The sequence below is a fragment of the Patagioenas fasciata genome, chromosome 2 (assembly GCF_037038585.1).
Source record: "Patagioenas fasciata isolate bPatFas1 chromosome 2, bPatFas1.hap1, whole genome shotgun sequence".
NCBI classification, from domain to species: Eukaryota; Metazoa; Chordata; class Aves; order Columbiformes; family Columbidae; genus Patagioenas; species Patagioenas fasciata.
This window is the reverse complement of record NC_092521.1, coordinates 77,957,987-77,978,343: the sequence shown is the minus strand read 5'-3', so window position 1 is coordinate 77,978,343 and position 20,357 is coordinate 77,957,987. Positions and strand designations below refer to the sequence as shown.

General features: G+C 38.4%; 1 protein-coding gene across 14 annotated transcripts in view; it reads left to right on the top strand.

The window, feature by feature from the left end:
• The window catches only part of CTNND2 (catenin delta 2), a 650,551-nt gene that overhangs the window by 27,021 nt on the left and 603,173 nt on the right, over nt 1-20,357 (top strand). The window lies entirely within an intron of this gene.

Below are 20,357 nucleotides of genomic sequence, written 5' to 3'. Positions count from 1 at the left end.
AACCTGCAGACATCAGGATGGAGAGTAACAGATCTGTCTCTTCCACCTACTAGTTCTGTCAGAGGAAAATAAAGGTGCAAATTTCCTCCGCTATCCCTTTGTCCTCTACGTGGCATTTCTGGCAACCATTTAGCTCATGAATAACTGCACCGCTTGTTTCGGATGCTCTTCACAGGATCTTGCCAACAGCAACGCTGTGAAATAAGTGTGGTTCATCTGAGGTGTCGTGGCTTCCCACTGGGCTCTCAGTGGCAGCACTGAGTGATAATAACACGGTCTTTTTGTTTTAGCTCTGCTGCGGTTTAACAAGCCCTTGTGTAACAGTGGAGATTAATTCAGTTTTCCATCTGCTGACTTGGGACAGCATTACAGCACTTAGCACAAGGAAGCTTAAGTTTACTATTATATGATGTAGTAGAATTTATTATTATTATTAGGAATAATTTGGCACAGGAAAGCTATCAGGCTGCTTGGCTTGCTTTGGGAGGCTCTACCCCTTGATAATTAGGAAAGTAAAATATAAATGTAGGAACCTTTTTGTGCTGTGTAGTCTGATCAGTTTAAGTGTTCTGTCTGATGCCTACTGGGAGAATGACTCTTTGTGATGGTGGTGCTAGTGATAACTCCCAAACTGACTAGGGCTTGAGTGAAGAAGAACCTAGTCCTGCAAATGAGACACATTTGCGTAATTTAAACATTCTTACGGATGCTGCTTTTTTTAAATAGTGAGGGTATGTATGCTGTTGCTGGCCCACAGGAAAGGAAAAGTAGTTGCTGTCCTTCTTGAGTCTGTTACTGAGAAAAGGGTGCAACGGTTTTTCCTCTCGTCTTAGAAACTCCAGCTATTGCTTCTCCACCCCAGGCAGCACGATGTGGTCCCTTCTGTATGAGAACACAAGAACCGCTGCTGCTGTTTTAGAAAAGGTCTTCCTTTTCCAGCTTCCCACACTCTTTCTAAGGTTTTAAGACATGTTGCGTCCATGACGTCATCTCATGGCTTTTTCTTGCAGTATATTTTCCTCCTCAGGGGGAACGAGGGTGTTAAAGAAAAAGTCTCAGTAAAATGGCTCACTCTGCAGTGGCTTACTAATTTTTAATGTACTTTTGAAGTGTTCTGTGCTGACTGACCAAAAAATTATCATTTTCAGATATTTCAAGATCTGGTCTGTTTCAAACCCTCTGAAGAAGATATTTAGTTTTCTATCCCTCATCAACCAGGATGCATTCAATGCAGTTCTTCTCAAGTACCTGAACTGCAGAGGGCAAGACAGTTGCATGAAAATAATTGTTTCCCACTGTGATCTACTTTGTACTGGTAATGCTGCTTTTATGTTACTTCACTCTTCCTGTCCTCGTTCTGGGGACCCAATCACAGGGAGTTCTCCTGTCATGAAAGCATAGAATTCTTTGCTTGGCGTGAAGTCGTGGAAGAAAATGCATTAATCTCCCATTCTGCAGCACTGCATAAAGACAGAATCTTTTTTTCAATACTGTGAGATCTGCTGAACTGTGATGCTCTTGTTTTAATGCCACAGTCTAATGTCCAGAGCCCAGATTATCTGCCTTTGCAACAAAACTAATATTGCATTGTGGTAGATGGGGTGAAAGGTCCATGTGTGGATCTGAGATGTACAGACAGATCTGTTTATCTCCTTCCATAAAGTGCTTTCAAAACTGCTGTGGAAATGCAGTGTAAGAGTTCCATATTTGTTCTCACTGATGAAGCTGGCATTTGTATTTGTTATGGCGTAGTATATTGGTTTGTTAATTAGTTTTCATATGTGATTGAGGCTGCTTCTGGTACCTACAAGTAGATAGGGACTGAAGTTGCCAAAAATCAGTTGTCATTACAGCTGTTTCCACTTTATGAATAGATGGAGTGTACTTTTTTTTAGTCTCAGATGCGTGTGTCTATAATGCAGGAACAACACTTGCAGATAAACGCCAACTATTTGTCATTTGCATCCAGTTCAGACACTGTTCAGAAGTCAGTTTAAATTAGTCAAAATTAGCTCCTAAATGTTAAATTAAAATGTGTCCTTTAACTTAATGTCATATTTATCTTGAAGCTTGAGGAAGAACATGAAGTTGCACTACTACATAACTTTAATAAGCTACTGCAGCTAACTTTTGGAAAACAGAAATTACTCCATCTGCTTGCTGTTATTTAGAAGTGTGTGATTTCTCAGGTGTTCGGGTGACAGAGCCAAGCAATTTTGGTGTGCACAGAGTAAACCGATGCTCAAATGTCAATATAAATTTTGAAGTATATGTTTAAATAAATTCACTCATTTTCAACCTTCAACCTTTTATAAATTGAAATTATTTTTACCAGATATTAACTTATAATCTAGTAAGCTTAAGTGTCATAAGTGCTGAAAAGGAATAGGAATTTGTTTTAGGGGCTAACTTTTTGACATGTGGAGATTCTGGAATTTTGATACACAGAAAAGTTAAGTTAAATGAAACATCTTGTTTCAATAGTGGAGGCATTGCATTTTATTTATTATATTATTTTTAACATGGGGAAAAAATTAGTTTGATACACCGTTCTGTTCTGTGCTTCTCTTTTCAATACGACATTTCACTGAGATCCAGATTTTCCCCCATTCTAAAAATTAAACCTTACTTTAGTGTTCAAGCACAGTTTTTGGCCAAGCAGAGGAACTGTGCTTCTTATGGTATTTTTGGAAACTTTTTCAGAATGTGAAGCAAAGTCCTGTTAAGGATGAATATTCATCCAAGCAGCAAACCTATTACATGGTCCATCAATACAGTCAGGCACCTTAGCTGGAGTCAGCAAGCGAAGGGTGGCTCTGTGTTTCTGTGTTTTGCTGGGCTTTTTGCTGATGTGAGGAGCTTGAGTTTCTGCTGTAGGTGTGAAATATACCTTTTTTCTATGTTCAGCAGAAAGTCTATGGATCATATGAATCTGAACTTGCTAATAATTTGCAGGCTTTACCAGGCCTTCTGTGAAGTGCAGGCTCTTTGCTGGGCCTTCTGGTTGAAGTGTATTTGCCTGTCAGTATGAAAGGTGTTCTTATTAGGAATTTTTTTTTTTTAAGTGGTGTCGAAGGATAGAAGTTTATGGTGTAAACTGGATTCTTTGTATTTTTTTTTTTTATCTCATTGCAAAAAAAATAGCCGTGTGTTTTAAATGAAGAGAATGTGCCTTTTGTCTTCCTTCCCCAGTAACTCCCAGTGGTCTGTGCTCTGTTCAAGACATGACAAAGCGAGCTTTCCTCTGAGCTGGTGGTCTCATCTGTGAGTTACCTATCTGGTGTATTAGATTACTGCCAAGGTTTGGAAGTACTCTGGCTCTGTGTCTGGCTTTCCCCTTGCATGTCCTGTTCCACCGCAAGTGGTGACTGAGTGTGAGATGGAAGCATCTTGCTGACTAGGGCGCACCAGGCTCTTGCTGATGGTGGAAGTCATCTCCATGTGTAAACCTACAATTCTGGTACAACTGAGGTAAATCACATTTTCTGTGAGTATGCTGCTACCTACAGTAAACCCAGATGCATTTGTCTCGCTGTTTGTGCATGTAGGATGAAAATAGTAAGGGAAAACACGTGGAGTTAAAGAAATGTGACTGTGTTGACCATACAGTTCTGAGGGGACCTGAGCTTTGATATACATCTCCCTAGACCTTTCTCAGGAGGTCCTCAGAGAAGACTGGATGAGTTTTACATTAAGAAAGCATCATGTTTTATTGGGAGGAAAGACACTTCCTTGGTTTAAAAATGTAAGTGATAGATGTAAGACAAGAATAAAAGGAGCTGGACTCTGTAACTTTTTGTTCAACTGTGTCCTGGCCAGGAGAGGCCCATATTGTTTGTCTTAGCTGTTGTGGCAGCAAACTGTGCAGTCCCATCTGATTTTGGGGAAGGTTTTTACAATCTTGGAAGAAATACTGTTTGTCATAAGATCTTCACAATAGGGTAGTAACGACTGGTAGATCATTACTAAATGTTTACTAGTAGTGTTAAATTAGCTCAAACAAGATATTGGGAGGCTAAATAAGGAACAACGTTTTTAATCTACTGTAAAAGGTGATATATTTAATTTTGTTCTTACAGGTGGTTTGTGTGTGTGGGTGTGGGTGTGTGTGTTTTTTTTTTTGGGGGGGTAGTGTGTGTTTTATTTTGTTTTTCTTTCATTGCTGCATTCTTCACAATTTGTCCAATGTTTTGTCTGTCTTTCCCTCTTCTTTTTTGTCTGTTTGCAACTGTCCATTTCTTTTTACTGTACCAATTTAGAGTAAGTAAAGAGTGGCTGTAAATGATCTTTCATTGTTCAAGTAAAAGAGAGAGCTAACAGAGGAGTGACAGTGCATATACTGCCTAATGATCTCAGGCACTTAAGTTTAGTTGTGGTTGTAGCTATTTATTCTGGAAATGTTTAAAAAAAATCAGAAAAAATTTCATTATGCTTTATGAGAAAAAGATGGTCTGCATATTGAGATGGTCATATAATGTTCAGATGTTTAAAAACTAACATAAAATAGTAAAGTATATTTTGAAATGGCTGATTCAATGTCCAGCCTCACCGGCTAGTATGTGAACTGATTACGTGTTGTTTCCATTGTAACCTTCGGAATAAGTATGACTTATTTGCAAATTATTTCCATGTCCATTGAGATCTCATGGGAAATAAATCTGTGGAACACTGTGATACAGGGGTCATCAAGACTCAGATTTACTCTTAACTTTTTGCCATGTACTTATAACCATTATGCACCCTTCTTAAATTGAAATTTATACAATCATGACTAAAGTAAGGTTAAGAGTAATTTTACTGTGAATGTAAGTCATAATGCAAATATGAAATCTTGTGAATTAGTTGGTATGTTATGACCTGAACACAAAATGGGTTTTTTTAAGCATTAGTGAGAAGATGAAACTGACAGCTCTTTTTCTTTTTCTTTTTTTCTTTTTTTTTTTTTCTTCTTCTTCCTTTACAAAAGCGTTAAATGGTATTACACTAGAAAGCCATTCTCCCACCCCCTGAAAAAACCCTACCCCTGAACTCAAGAAATGAGTACTACTGGAATGACCATACAACATGGACTTTGATGAAAAATATTAGATAAACTGTTCTTTATGAAGCAGAGGAGGGCATAGAGAAGGTGGTATAGGTCAGGATTATTCTTATCTAGTGTAGAGGGTAAGCCATGCTACACATAAAAGATACTTAGCTGAAAAATGTAGGTGTTTAACCTTGATAGGACTACTTGTTACTGCTTATGTTTTATTGTATTAAATTCAAAGTTGTAAGACTAAGGAATTCAGACTGTTGCTTCCAATTATCTTTTGATGGGATTTCTGTGACCTCCTCTCCTTTTTATGACTTATGAGCAAAATTATTGAAGAATACAGAGAATGAATATATTTTAAAACTAAAATTTGGGTAGTTTGTCTAAATCTAAACTAATAGAAGTGTATGCAGTCTTATGGGAGTGTTTGAATAGAACATGCCGTGAATATTTTAGGTGATTTATGGCTAAATAAACACACATTTGGGGAAAAATAAGGAGCTTGCTTATCCTGTCTATCAAGATTGTAAAACTTCTTAAAGGGGAACAACCCACAAACCCATCCCCCAAACCTATTTACTTTACTTAATAAACTATGGTATTTCTTGAACATATTGGGCTTTACTTTGTATATTATTCACACTGTCATTGTGCCCAGGGCTTCCCTAAAGCTAATGAATAAATGCATCAGCTAGCTGCACAAGAAACCAGTTCAGCTGGAAGGATGATTTTGAATTATATCAAGGAATGCTTGGAAAAGAATCAAGCAAACCAAAATACCTACATAGTTAGGAACTGTAAATTTGCAGATGGTGATAAAGCTTTTAATATAAAGCTTCTGCTTCTTCCAGTGTAATGCACTGTCCTACATTTGGTACTCTACTCCCCTAATGTAAAATGAGAAGCAAAAGCAGCAAAACAAGTAGGCTGCAAGCAGCGAATGCAGTAGGAGTCAGCTTTGTGTGCATGAGATCGTGGAAGTCCCTGTTCTCTTGTGCCTGGCTGATATCTTTCTGGTACAAAATAATGGACATTAAAATGTTGTTAAGTCCTATCTCCTCTTATGAAAAAGGCTGATTAACTTATTTATATGAGGCATAAGTAACTGGTGATAAACTTGTGTGAAAAATTAGATTTGGAGGGCAAAAAGATTACGAGGCGCTAAATAGTCTAAGTACAAGCAAGTGTTCCCTTATATGGGGATTAAAATAGAAAATATGTTCTTATACTTTAGGGTGTCTGCTAAGTACTAAGGGATTAGGAAGAAAATTCTGTAAAAGGCTATTTGTTGCACACTAAACCAAAATGCATTTTATTTTTCAGAAGATATCCTCCTGTACTAACCATGGACTGAGAGGTACCTGGAATAATCAGTGGTGTCTGATCACTCCTATCGCATGTGTAGAGGATTGCAGTAGCACTCTTAAAGGTGATCTGGTTAGGAACGTATGGGTGTGGAAGCACCAGAAGGAACAAATTGCAGGAAAGGGGCTATGGGAATGAACAGGTCTACATGCAGCTTCTCCTGAGGATGGTGATTAAGCCCTCATGACCCTCAGGATAGAAAAGACTGATCACTGGCAGCTCCTGAAGGCTGCAAAATGCCCACCCAGAGGTGACTGTGGCTGCCATCCCAGCAGCAGGAGGACGACTCATCCTGGGAGTCCCTTGGCGTCCAAATCATTGGGGCGAGGGGAGGACTGTTTAGATGCAAGCGATGCTCTGATCCTGCAGCTTCACTGCTGGGCAGGCTGCTCAGAGCTGTGTGTTTTGATGTTGCTAAATATTTGGCGATGAAATTGAGTGTGTGAATGAAGCCAGCTTTGTTTTAAAACCAAATCAACTTATTTTCCTGTCAGTTTTGCTGCAGTAACACTGTGATAATGCAGCAACATTTCCTACATACAGACAGCAATCAGCATCTGCTCACCAGTGAACCATTGTGTGCATTTCTCCTGTCATAACTAGAGCTTATGAGAGTCTTATGGGGTCTCTGTGGGGAGTTGTAAACATTCTCTGCAAATATCCCATCTGTGAGCAGTTAAGTACTAGAAAAACACTTTAAAAAAACCACCACCACCAAAAAGCCATAAATGGAAAAACTCAGTTGCAAGATGATGTTTGCTTCTTCAGTGCTTTGGTCCTGGAGTGTTGTTAGTGTGGGTGGTGCTGCTTGGTGGGCTTGGGTGGCGTAGAGGAGGTAGGGGGTCTGACTGGAGTGTGTGTTCCAAAAAGAGACCCTTATGCAGTACATATCAGGTCAAAGCAATAACAAAAGTTGTTCATGGTTTTGTTTAAAATGAAAAAAGGAAAAGGTTTTGCTATATATTTCTTGTATGTTTTGAAAAAAAGCTTGTCAGATTTACAGGCCTCTATTTTTGTTTGAATAGCTACATGCTGCTTTAAAAATTAAAGCTGGAGGTAAATGATAAGCAGTATTGCATATTTCACAGTCATCTGTAGTCTGCTGAGTATGTAACAATTAATTTCTTGCTCTATTTTTTCCATCTCCTGCTATGGATAAGGTGAATTAATAGGGAAAAAAAATAATCAGTGGTTCGATTTACATCCCCTTCCATGGTACTTACTCTCTGTAAAGCAAGTTACTTTTCACATGTGGAGAATCTGCTGTCACTGCTCACTGTTGGGCTCTGAGAGGTCTTTATTTTTCTTCAGTTGTTCTTCAACTTGGGCTCTCATCAGGTTCTCTTCTCTACATACTCCAGCACATGCGAAGGTTCTTTGTCCTGCCAAAACAAGGTGCAGTTGGTTGTTTATACTGTGGACATGTGATAGCAGGAGTTTCATAGGTCTGTGCAAGGGTTGTGACAATGCCATGATTCTTTTTTTTCGCTTAAGTGGCTGTAAAGGCTTAAAACCCTAGTGTGAGGAATTATACTTTCTATTCTGCAGCTAAGTGTGGTATATGCACTGTTCCCAAAGACTACTGAAGTGTGCACTCTGGATGTACATGTTGGTGTAGTGATGAAATCTGAGAAACTGGACTCTGTAATACATTGTTAGAATTAGAAAAGTTGATCCACTGGGATGCCTCTGTAAGCCTTGCTGTACCTAGGCTGAATATTGTTTGGCATCATACATCAGTCTGGATGAGTAGAATTTACTGAAGCAAATAGGCAGTGGAAAGATTTTCTGTTGCTTACATCAATTAATACTGATTTGATGTAAGGAAATTAACTTGAAAATTTGATTCCAGATAATTCCCTAAAAGCATTAAATGTATTTTCACCAGCAGTAAACTGATCATTTATTAGTCTGAGTCTAGGCATCTGTTCTTTTAGCTGCAGGGGTGTAGACTTGAAATTTTCTTAAGTAGGAGAGGCATCTTTTAAAGTGATTATATTGGATGTACTTCCTAATGATGCTGAACAAATTCATTTGTCTGAAAGATACTACGGATGATCCATCCAATAATATGTTTATTATGAAGATGTGAAGATTACAAGGTAAATGAACAATTAACACATTGGCAATCTCATGAAGCTGAAGCTTTTATATACTTTCATTGTTTATTCTTTCAGGTATTCCTATTTTCTTGCCACAAATTAACATCATATTTTATTTAAATTCTTTAAAAATACCATTTTCTACAGCATTCAAGAAAGTTACTTTATTAGTATAATTATTATTATACCAGGATTTTGAAAGAAGCTGTGTGTTATTTCTGTTAGGTCCTGAAGGAGGATGGGGGGAGACAAAGCAGAGCTAGTGCTGAGTTGATATTTGAACAGAAATGTTTACTGTTCAGCTGGTTTCCTGCCAGTTGTTCCTATATTAAGAGGGCTCACGCTGCAGCGTTAAACTAACTTTAAATAAATGAATGAAGTGCTAGTGAGCTCTGGCAAACCTATAGGAGTATTAATAAATGAGATCATATTTAAAACTGTACCCTGGAAACAAACCAATACCCTCAGTATTGATTTCATTTACTACTGTTTCTTGGTTTGTCTTTTTTTTTGACTTGTGATTCACTGAAAGCTTTTCTAGGAGACTGGCCAATCTGCTGCTGACATTCAGGGATGGCACAGAATTACCAGTCTGTTTCTTCGTAAAGGCCGAAATACATTTATTTGGAAATATATCAGAAAAGCCTAATCCCATTGATTAAGTACCTTTCGTTGATGACCACACTGTTGACATACTTGTCTCTCCTAGTTGAATAGGACCAGTATCCCTCCTTGCTCTTTTTTGCATGATGAAAAATTTGGATTCTGTTTCGTCACTTCCTGCATCTTCAGTATCTCCCATGGAAAAGTGAATGTTCTTTAGCATAAATCAATATTTTGCACCTCAGAGGACTGGAATATTCTTTTAATATAATTGCTGCAAAAACATTTCCAGAAGAATTTAAGGGAAAGATTTTGTTGTTTATGAATCCTGTTTCTGATTTTCTTCATATACTCTATTGCAGGATAAAGATACTAAGCTTTTTCATGTTTTTGTATCTGAAAAACTTGATATTTCTGTAATATGAGTATGTTTAATAAATGAGTTTGATAATGAAGAGCCGAACTAGTGACTAGGATACTGGTACAAAGAAGAAGGCATCTGTGTTGCTTTGTGAGCAGTTTTTCTCCTGAAATGCTTACATAGCAGAAATTATAAGTTCACAAGCTAGTCTTGAAATAAGTATAGAAATAACTATAAAATATGGCCATAAAATAATTATAAAATATGGCTGTCAATAGAAAGAAGCATTAAACATGCATATGATATTGAAATAATATTGGTTTATGCTTTATCACCCACAGCTACAGGTGAAATATTGTTTTTTCCCCACATTTTAACAGTAACAATGTCTCACTTCCTTGCAGGTTTGGAAAAAAAATCAAGCTTTTACTTTGAAAGCAAAATTAAAAGCTTTTTAATTTTCAGCAGTTGAGAAACTTTGTACGTTAGGTAGAAAAAAAACATTGTTCAAGTAGATGCTTGTACAAGTATTTTATTTTCCTTTGGAAAACTGCTGTATATTATATAGAACTTAGTTTTTGAAGTTACTGACTCCAGAGTTTGTCAGTTCTGCTCGCTTCTCCTGAAGAGTGTACGCCTTTGGACTGTGGTTCATTTAATGCAACTAAACTTGACTAACTTTAAGGTCCCAGTCTGTATAGATGGTATAACATTATTTTATCTGAGAGGAGGTGCGGTGGACACAAATGGCCTTAGGTGGTGAAGTAAGTGCCGAGGAGAATGTGGAGCTGTATTCAATACAGAATGGGGAAACCTTTCCTTAAGTGAATGTCTTGTGCTCTGCACTGAATGAGACTGAGGAAAACCTGAAGATGGGAAAAATGGATTACTGTGTGGTGATGCTTAACAAATTATATGCAAAATGCCTTTCAAATCTCATGGAAAACATCCTGTGCAGCCAGACTTCAGCTGTCTACTTGGCATGGCAGACAATGTGTTAAGTCTTGTATTTAATTAATCTAGTTTAACTAATAATTCTTGTTTTCTTTATTGTGGTTACTTTTGCTAGAGGCATAACTTTTAAGACTTGATACATCGAATTGTTGACAATCATTGTGATTTTGGATAATATTTCTCCACAAATAGGAATGCAGCACTTGGCCTTGCTTTGACCAGAAAAGAACAGCTTTGACCTTTTTAATTGGGGTAGATTTGTATGTCAAATACTACTTAAATCTTATCTTTTTGATGTTCAGAATGTATAAATCCTACCTCTTCATGGCACGTGTTTATGAACATATGCGTTGATATTTTTAAATCTTGCTTGTGATTCTTCCACATATTCTTTTTTTTGTACTCTGTGGGGAATTACTGCTGAAGACTGAGCAATAGCTGTGTTTTGTACAGATACTGCCTTGATAATGGTGTTTTCTGGATCTGGAGTCTTTTTTCCTCTGCTGGGCTCTTGGCTCCTGAACTTGTGTATACCAAGTGGCTGTGGGAGTTGAATTGTTCTCATTGTTTATGTGAAACTCTTCAGTTTCTTTCTTAGTGTTTTACCTTTCTTGTAGACTACCTGTTCTGTTAAGCAGTATTATGAAACTCTAAATATCTGCTATGCTTACAGAGGTGGAAAGCTATAGTAGTGTCTCTAATACTACATGGTATCAGATTTTTTCCATTTGTGCTTTAATGCCATGTTGCAAAATGTTGAGCTCTGTTTGGGATCTTTTAATGCTATGAATGTCATGGGCTCTATTATAATAATCTCTCAAACCTTTTTGCTTTAATATTTTTTTTTCTCACACTAGAAATCTGGCAAATTTGAGGTCATTGCATTTTAAATCAAATTAAATGTTTGTAAATTGCCTTAGACACAGTTGGTATTAAAAGAAAAAAGTCAATTATCTCTTCCTTTCACTGTCTAAGATAAACAGCAAATGCTAAGACTCCTCTTATTCTAATGCCTCTATGTGGCTGTTTTGAAATAATTGATGAAATGTAATTTATCAAAGTCTTAATTCTACAAAATTCTTAGATTTAAAAATGATGTGATAACTTTGAGTGGAAAGGCACTGCTGTCACTATGAGTGATACATGTTACTTGAAGCAGGCAGTGTAACTTTCATGCTACTGAAACATTGCTGACCTATTTCATGCAGACTAATTAGAGTCATTGAGCCTGGCTTCAATGGGGCTTGGAACTGGTTCTTAACTGGGCAGTGTGTCCCAATTACTGAGATGCTGAACGTGTAGTATATCAACAAGGTTCATTAAATACTGTACTTGCCTAGTGCTGAAGAAATTTTAGAGCCCTATCAAAAATATATCCTATAAAATAGTCCTATTACAGTAATATTTTTTGTGAGGTGTTGTTTGAAACTTACTCTGCTCTTGAATTCCCCACTGATCAATTACTGAACCTCTATCCAAGGCATGGAATCTGAGAGATCAAGGCACAAGAGATTTATGCAGGCATGGTCATATCCTAAATAACAGGATTTAAATGCATGGACCTCTCAGCACTAGCGGAGATAGAGAAGTGGTTACTACAGCTCTGTTATGTCCCTACTTGAACAACTTAGAAGTTTAAAAACAAAGAAAAACTGCACCCACACCCCACAAGAAAAAAAAAAAAACAAACAACAAAAACAACAACAAAAAAACAAACCCAAAACCAAACAAAAAAACGCAAACCAAAAGCAACAAACAAAAAGCTCCACAACCAACCAAATGAACAATGAAAACACCACCACCCCAAAACAACAACAAAACCCACAACCAAAATCAATGCTTGGCGAAACATTGATTTGCCCTGTGTAAGGGACATACCAGGAGCTCTTCTGTCTCAGAAGCCAAATATCTCCTTCAACTACGTGAGTGCCAAGTGATTGGGAGTCTGCTGTTGCCTCACTGAGGCTGTTAAAAAAACGTTTCTCTTTTTGGTGAGTGCTGAAATTTAGGGTGGAGTAAACAGATGTAGTATGTGTGTAGTTCAGAGGTACTCCTGTACAAAGAATGACTGTTTTTTCATGGCTTGTATGCAAACCAGAACATTAAGAATGTTGTGGCCAATGGATCGAATTCCCAACCTGGTCAGAGTGACCTGTCTGTAGCAGCTGTCTGCGAGGTAATTCCAGAAAAACTGCTCTATGTTTTTGTAGTATGATTTTGTAAGACATTTGCAATCTTGGCAACATGTCAGCAAGCTCAGTTCTTCAGTCTCACTTGAGTGACCAGAGAGGAATATGTTATTTAATACAATATGTCTGTGTGTCTCTGCGCTGTTGTGTTGAGGGGTAGGGGGAATTAATAGTATTAATGAATTTGTGGTAGTTCATAATAGCCTGTTAGTAGCAGTTTCATGAAGTAAGCTGTATTTTAAGCTTTTTTCCCATGATGAAGATGATCATCTTATAATGCTTAGAGCCAATTTCATTATAAAGGCAAGTATTAACGCTTAATTGGTACTATATAAAGAATAAATTACAAAAGAATGTCTGTAACAGGCTTCAAAGAGTCATCAGTACAATTTCCTAAATAAGCATTTTTTTAAACACAGGTGGTATGATGCCAAAGGTTCTATGTATAACACTTCAGTTAAAAAATAGAAGTTATGTTTAAATTTACTCTAATGGTTTAAAAATAATGTGATATTAAAAAATAAGAATATATTCAGTGGATACAAAATGAGTAGCTTTTTAATGATTTATTTTAGCTTTCAAAGAAACATAAGAATTGTATACACAGATAATTCAGCAATTTATTACCTTAAGCTCTTTATACTGGAAAATTTAGACTTCAAGGGTGGTTTGTTTGATTTTTGTTTGGTTTTGTTTGTTTTTAGACGTATGGAAGAACTTCCTTGTTTATATGTAGGTGCTAAGTTGCATTTAAAAGAAATAAACTGCTGTTAGAATATTCTTGTTCCTTATATATCATCTCTGTTTCTTTTGTCTGATAAACAGTGGGTTGTGTTACCATTTGAGCCTTTGTGTTTGGAGAAATCTGATTTATTATGTAAATGATAGGCTTTGTGGCTTATTTGCTGTTCTTAAAGAGAAGGATGATATTTTGTCTTTTACTGCTTTTTTTTCTGAAGGGTTAAATCACTTGGGCTAATTTTTTCTCCACACTCCTGCACATGGTACAAATGAGTTTCTCTTTTTGGACAGAATCCTCCTAATGTTGATGTACTGATTCATCATTGGAGAAACAGATTCAGCTTAGCTGCTACTCAAAAGTACAGAGTAGTACAACATGAAGACAGACATTCTTTCCTCACCCCCCCCCCCCACCTGTTATGGCTATGGAAGTATTTTTACCCCTTTATTTTGAAGGAAAAGAGTGTATTCTTGGTGGTCTTCAGGAGCAGACAGAAGAGTAAATGTAAAGACTGTGTGAAATGAAAACTTTGCATTACATAGAGAATGCGCAGCAGATTGCACAGGCTCATGTGTCCTTAACAGATCTGGGAGGCAACTCTCCATCCAGACAGAAAGACCTCCATGTCTGTACAGCTTTACTTAAAGATAGTTTTTCAGCCTTTCATCAGTTTGCGAGTCTGTTAAATAGACAAGTGCACAGAGTTCTAAAGAAAATGAAGGAGAATTAGGCATCCAGAACACTCAGTGATTCAAATTCCCACCCTCCATTTCATATTGTGATGCTGAGTCCTTTTGCTGAGTATGAAACATGCTTGTCTTGCGTGCCCTCAGGGGTCTAAAATGCCACTGGCTTCACAGTGAACATGAGCTGTGCTGTATGGTGATGTTGTTCAAAGGTCTTTTCCTTCAGAACTGGTGGCCCTGACTTGGTCAAGAATACTGTTGTTACTCTAGGTCTGTTGAATGTGTCAAAGTACGATGACATTGCTAGATCCCAGCACAAAAGCTGATGGTCTATAGTTCAGTCATTCTAGCTTAATGTTTGCAGCCATGGTGTGGGGAATGAGGAATTGGGATGAGTGCTTTAAGTGAGTGTGTGGGATGAGATGACCTTTGCTGCCTTTTCTCGGAGGGACTCCTTCGTAACTCGGTTTACATTGCTTTTGTCATCTTGAGGGTTTTGTTTGTTTGTTTGTTAGGTTTTTTTTGCTAGCCATAAGTGGTGATTTGTGTATAGAAAAGATCCTGCTGACTGCTATTCCTTTTGTTTCTGCTGATATCTTACTGGAGTTGATAGTCAGCATTTTTACTACAGTGAAATTAATGTTTTATTGGTGCTTAATGTACAGGAAGTAAATCCTGTGGCAGAGTTGCTTGTTACTTGCCACTTCTTAAAATGATTTTTTCTTCAGCTCCCCTCTAGAGAATGGTGCTTGTTCTCTGCAGTCGTAAGTGAATTGTGAGACTCCCCACGCTGAGCCGTATTTCCTTCACATTTGTTTTGCGGCAAATGTTTTGTGTTGTCTGGCATCTTCCCCAGACCAATTAACATTGAAATCTGTCAAGAACAGTTCAAGCAAAAGAACCTAGCCTCTAACGTGTCAGACTACAGTGAGCAATTGCATTTTTGACAAAATTTAAGACAAGCATCTCTGCTGTTTAAATTATTATTCTATTTAGCTGTGATTTTCCTTTTCTGCACTGTTTACTGTCTGTCTGGCAAATGTATTCCCTAAACATGGGCAATGCTCAAGTACAATCTCTATTCCAAACATTTTAGAGCCTATAATCTCCCCAATCAAATACCTGTCAGAGCCAGAATCGAATTTTTACAATCTCATTTTCCTCAGTCTCATGAACAGTAGAATTACTCCTCCATCACTGTACAAAGAACAAGGAGGGCTGCTCTGGGATGAGGCAGGGTTTATTTATTTATTTAAATTTTATGCCTGTGATTTCTCCCTCTGTCTCTAATCATCAGGTTGAGCTGTTCTCCACTGCTTCTGGTGTGGTTATGGAAGCTGAACTGAGAAAATGACTTACATGTTTTCCTGCTGTATTTAAATATTGTTAACCTGTAAAGATGAGCAGCATTTTTTGCTATAGCAATTGATTTCATGGCAATACCTAGAAAGGCTAGTCACGGACAGTGTTACAAACATGCAAGAAAAGTGCAGCCTCTCTCCACAAAACCATGTCAAACTTCTCATCAGAGATGGACAAAAGATGAGCAAGCTTGTTTCAAGCTCAGTGGGCTAAAATAGGGTCTTGCAGTGTTCCCTGGCAACCGTGAAAGCTGACAGCATCCTGGGCTATGTTAGTTCAGTGGTGGAAGAGTTTTAATTTCTCTTTTTGTCAGCACTCATCAGAGCATATCTGGAATATCTTGTTGAGGTTTGGACACCACCTCCTTTTCTCCTACCAGCCCAGTCCAAGACGGATGTTGCTTGACTGGAATATATTCATTGAAGGACCACCAAAACAGATGAAGTCTGAAGCAGGTGTCCTTCAAGAAGAAACTGAAGGAATGGAGCTTGTTCAGCCTGGAGAAGATGTTTCAAGGGAAAAGGAGACCCTAATGACAGAAGATTAGAAACAGTATAGGTAAATCAAGATAACAGCCTCAGACTTAAGAAGAAACACTCATTCACTGTGAGGATAATTAACTGTTGGAAGAGGTTGCCTAATGAGACTGTGGAATCTCTGTCCTCAAGATTTTCAGTTCCTGCCTGACAAAAACGCTGAGCAACCTGATTGGAATTCAGAGTTGACTCTGCTTTTTGCGGTTTGGAGTAGACAACCACCTAAGTCCTTTTGAACATCGTTTATACAATGATTCTATGAACCAAGGAAGATCCCAGGAAGCAAAACATTTACTGTCAAAGATCACGGTTTATAGAAGACAAGCCTACTTCCTTCAACCCGATCAAGAAAAAGACAACAAATAGTTTCCAAGAGGACACATTTCAAGTTTCTGAGAGACTTCTCCCGCTGATGACTAGAATTATGAAGTGATCCAAAAGTATGGCGGTGATGACAAAAGTACAGAAAATGGAAATTATCAGCATATGGGACAGCTTCCCTGTGAAGGGGCAGTGGGTGGTTGGGGTCTACAGCCTAGAGAAAGGATCGCTGAATGAGTGCAAGACAAATCCCAGGGATCATGTAGGATATTAACTGGGAGGTCTTGTCTCTCTTTCACTAGCAAGCAAATATGGTCACAAAATGTAATAACCAAGAAACAGGCTGAAAAAAATGGTTCTCTGCTAATGAAGAAAGACAGAGAGCTGCGTCTGTTCAGCCTGGAGAAGAGAAGGTTGAGAGGGGATCTCATCCATGTTTATCAATATCTCAAGGGTGGATGTCAAGAGAATAGGACCAGACTCCTTTCAGTGGTGCCCAGCAGTAGGATGAGGAGCAATTGGGCATAGACTGAAGCATAGAAAGCTACATCTGAATATGAGGAGAAACTTCTTTACTTTGAGGGTGTCAGAGCACTGGAACAGGCTGCCCAGAGAGGTTGTGGAGTCTCCTTCTCCAAGACCCACCTGGACACGTTCCCGTGCCATCTGCTTTAGCAGGTGGGTTGGACTAGATGATCTCCAGAGGTCCCTTCGCAACCACAACCATTCTGTGATTCTCTGTGAAGGTAGTTGAGCAGGACTGCTGACTGCAGCTTTCAATTTAAAAATGAATACATAAATAATCCTCATGTGTTAAAAAAAGAAAAGGAAAAAAGGAAAAAATAATGGAAGAAAAAAATTAAGAGCCGTTAAACAGGATTTTACTGTAGACTTGGGAAGAATATATGAGAGAAAATGTCTGGTTTTGACAAGTACTGGAGATAGGAGAAGACACTCTACCTGACTATTAAAACTCCCATGTCGTGGTTCAAGGAATAGTGCGTTACCTCAATATGAGTTGTATTTGGTCAGAATTTGCCAAACTTGGAAACCTTAAAATTACATGCTGTCACTCTCTGACAACTGATTGATGATTGATCAATACTGATAATCTGAGAGCTTGGAGTGATCATAAAGACATGAAATCAAAAGGACAGTTTTACTGGAAGAGGGCACAGAGGCAGTTTCTACCTTGCTGCTGTTCTTGAGATTTACAACGATAGTTCAGTGTTCTTTCTGGGGGGGAAAAACACAACCAACCAACCAACCAAAAAAACCCAAAACCAAAAACCACAAGGTATTTTATCACTGGACCTTTTCCACAGAATTTGCATCCTGTTGTAAGCTTATTTTTCTCTGGTTAAGAAAAATGAAAAAGCAAAGTCTTTTGAAGATGTCAATAGGCATATCATATATGTAGAAGTATTTAGCTCAGTAGCTTTATGATACTTTGATGTAATAAGGTCAGAAAGAAACTTTGTTTCAGACTGCAAAAAATTACATTTGAACTACTTTATCCTTTGGAGAACACATCAAACAGGAGTGAATGTCTGCATACAAAGTATTCATTGCTTAATCACATTCAATAACATTCAGAATTCAAGATGCAGTCTTTTACTGGACAGTCTGAGTGGGCAACTGAAGTCCAAATGCCAAGACAGTGAGCTTTTTTAAATCAGCAAACTTTTACCCAATGTGGTTGGTGGCAGTATTTAATAATCCATAGAAATATCCGGTACGGAATCAAGGGGATGTAATTCAACATAATGTGCTTTGAATACTGCAAGTGTGCATAGGGTATGAGGGTATTGTAATGAATTTATTCACTGTAACTTTTCCTCAATGTGTGTGGCATTTTTAATCATCGCAACATGTTTCAAGAATTGTAGATAGAGAACTGCTGTAACAGCTTCTTCATATTTGAATAAGTTTATGTTAATAGCAAATATGTGATGACTGCATAAGATGTAAGAGCAGAATTCCAGAAACACTAATGAACTTCCAGAGCTTTATGCACTTTTTTTCCACTTCTGATTTGATGTGTGTTAAATCTCCTCTGTAGGTATAGCAGCCAGCAGCCACCTTTGGAAAGCATGTGGGTGGGATGCAGAGGACCGTGACAGTGAACTAAGGGCCTGACTACACCTGCCAGGAACATTTTTTTTTAATAAAATGAAAACTTGAAATGGGGACTACATTCCATAAGTAGTTTTCCAAGTGAAGATAGGCTGTGTTTGGCATGCTCTTTGTTGATGTTTGGCACATGGTTCTGATCTTCCCTTCAGTGCTAAAGCAAATGCTAGGAGTCACCATATTATGCCTTTGACTGGAAGATGGTTGTCTCCCACATGCTACACCCTTTGCATTGATCTACATATGGAAAAGCGAGAAAGTGTGTGCATATATGTCTACTATTTAACTGATAGCTTTACTTTGCTTGGTGGTCTTCATCTACTTAAACACTCAAGAGACCATGTTTCAGAAAGCCTGGAAGTCTTATCAAGAATGCTATCCCTAAAAAATATACTTTAAAGGATTTCCAGATGTCAGTATTGGCATTGCTGACAGATAAATATAGAAGTCTTGAACTCTCCTCAAAGCTGAGCTGAAATTAGTGCTGTCTTTACATGACGTGACAAAAAACGTTTCATTGTATTTCAAACAAGAGGTAACACTTGGAAGAAACAGGTGCCTATGTGTGTGGACTGTAAAACCAAAGACCTTGTGCAAGTAAGCAAGTACACTCTGTGGCAGGATGCAAACCCCCCCTCTCTTCCCTCCTCCCCCTCCTTCAGTATGGAAGGAGTAGGCACATCTTCCTCTCTGCTGCTTGAGGCTAACAGCTTCTTTTGTTTGGCCCCAGAGCACCCTGGCCAGGGCCATTAGGAGAAGGGAGTGCCGAGGCGCCAGTGAGCTTCTGGGCACCTGCGGCCAGTGTGGGGGATGTTTGGAGGCTTCAGGGGCACCACACAGCCAGTGTGGGGGTGCAGAGAAGCTTCTGGAATGCCTACAGTCAGGTCTGATCAGCCAGTATAAAAATGGAATTCTTGTTGAGACTCCGCCCATTGTCGCGGGTCTCTCGGAGCACGAGCGAGATGCTGCCGCCGAGAGCCCCCCCTCCCCGGGATGGAGACTCCACTTGCCTTGCCGCCACGTGTGTGAGTAAAATTCCTCACAGAATTGCAAGCATATCTATACTTTCCGTGCACATATGCACGTGTAAAATTAATCCTCGCAGAATCACGAGTGCATTTTCCTCCCCTGCTTCCACATAAGCACGTGTAACTTTCTGTGCACATTTGCATGTGTACTTTCTGTGCTTAATACAAGCACGTGCACTTCCATGCACATTTGCACGTGTACTTTAAATTATTTCCTCCCACAATCGTGAGTGTATTTTCCTCCCGTGCTTCCACATAAGCACGTGTAATATTCTGTGCACATTTGCACGTGTAAGTAAATTAACCCTCGCAGGATTGCGAGTGTATAATAAATTTACCCTCACAGAATCGCGACTGTACTAACTTTTCGTACTCACTACGAGTACGTGTATCTCTTTAAAAACAATCCCTCGCCGTGTTCAGGCAAGTGTATATTCCTTCCGGACTCAGAGATGGTTCCGCATTATTTTGGGTGAAGCCATGTGCATGCACTCTGTGGACTGCCTGTTGTATTAGTTGCTGCCCCTTCATAATTTCCTCAACTGATATCCGAACCTGTATTTAAGTCACTTTTGGAGTGCTAAAACACTGTTTCTCACGTGTTTAATAAAAGTTGTTTTGGACCCTGTTGTCCCTTAAGCCTCGGGGTGCCTCCGTGACAACTCCATTGTTTAGCTGGTTTTGGTCTTACATAGTTAATAATCCATTTAAAAAAGCATAAATCTAGTCAATGACAAAGGATTATTACTATTAGCGAATTGCAGAGGTTCAGAACTAACAAAATTTGATTCTTATATATACATGAGAGCATCTAAATACAATTATTCCATTATGTTCACTTTGTGCTTTCTGCTTGAAAACACTTGCAGTGGAATGAAGTGTTGAAATGTATAAGGTATATTGTACTAGCTTTTATCAACAACAACAACAGAAAAATAAC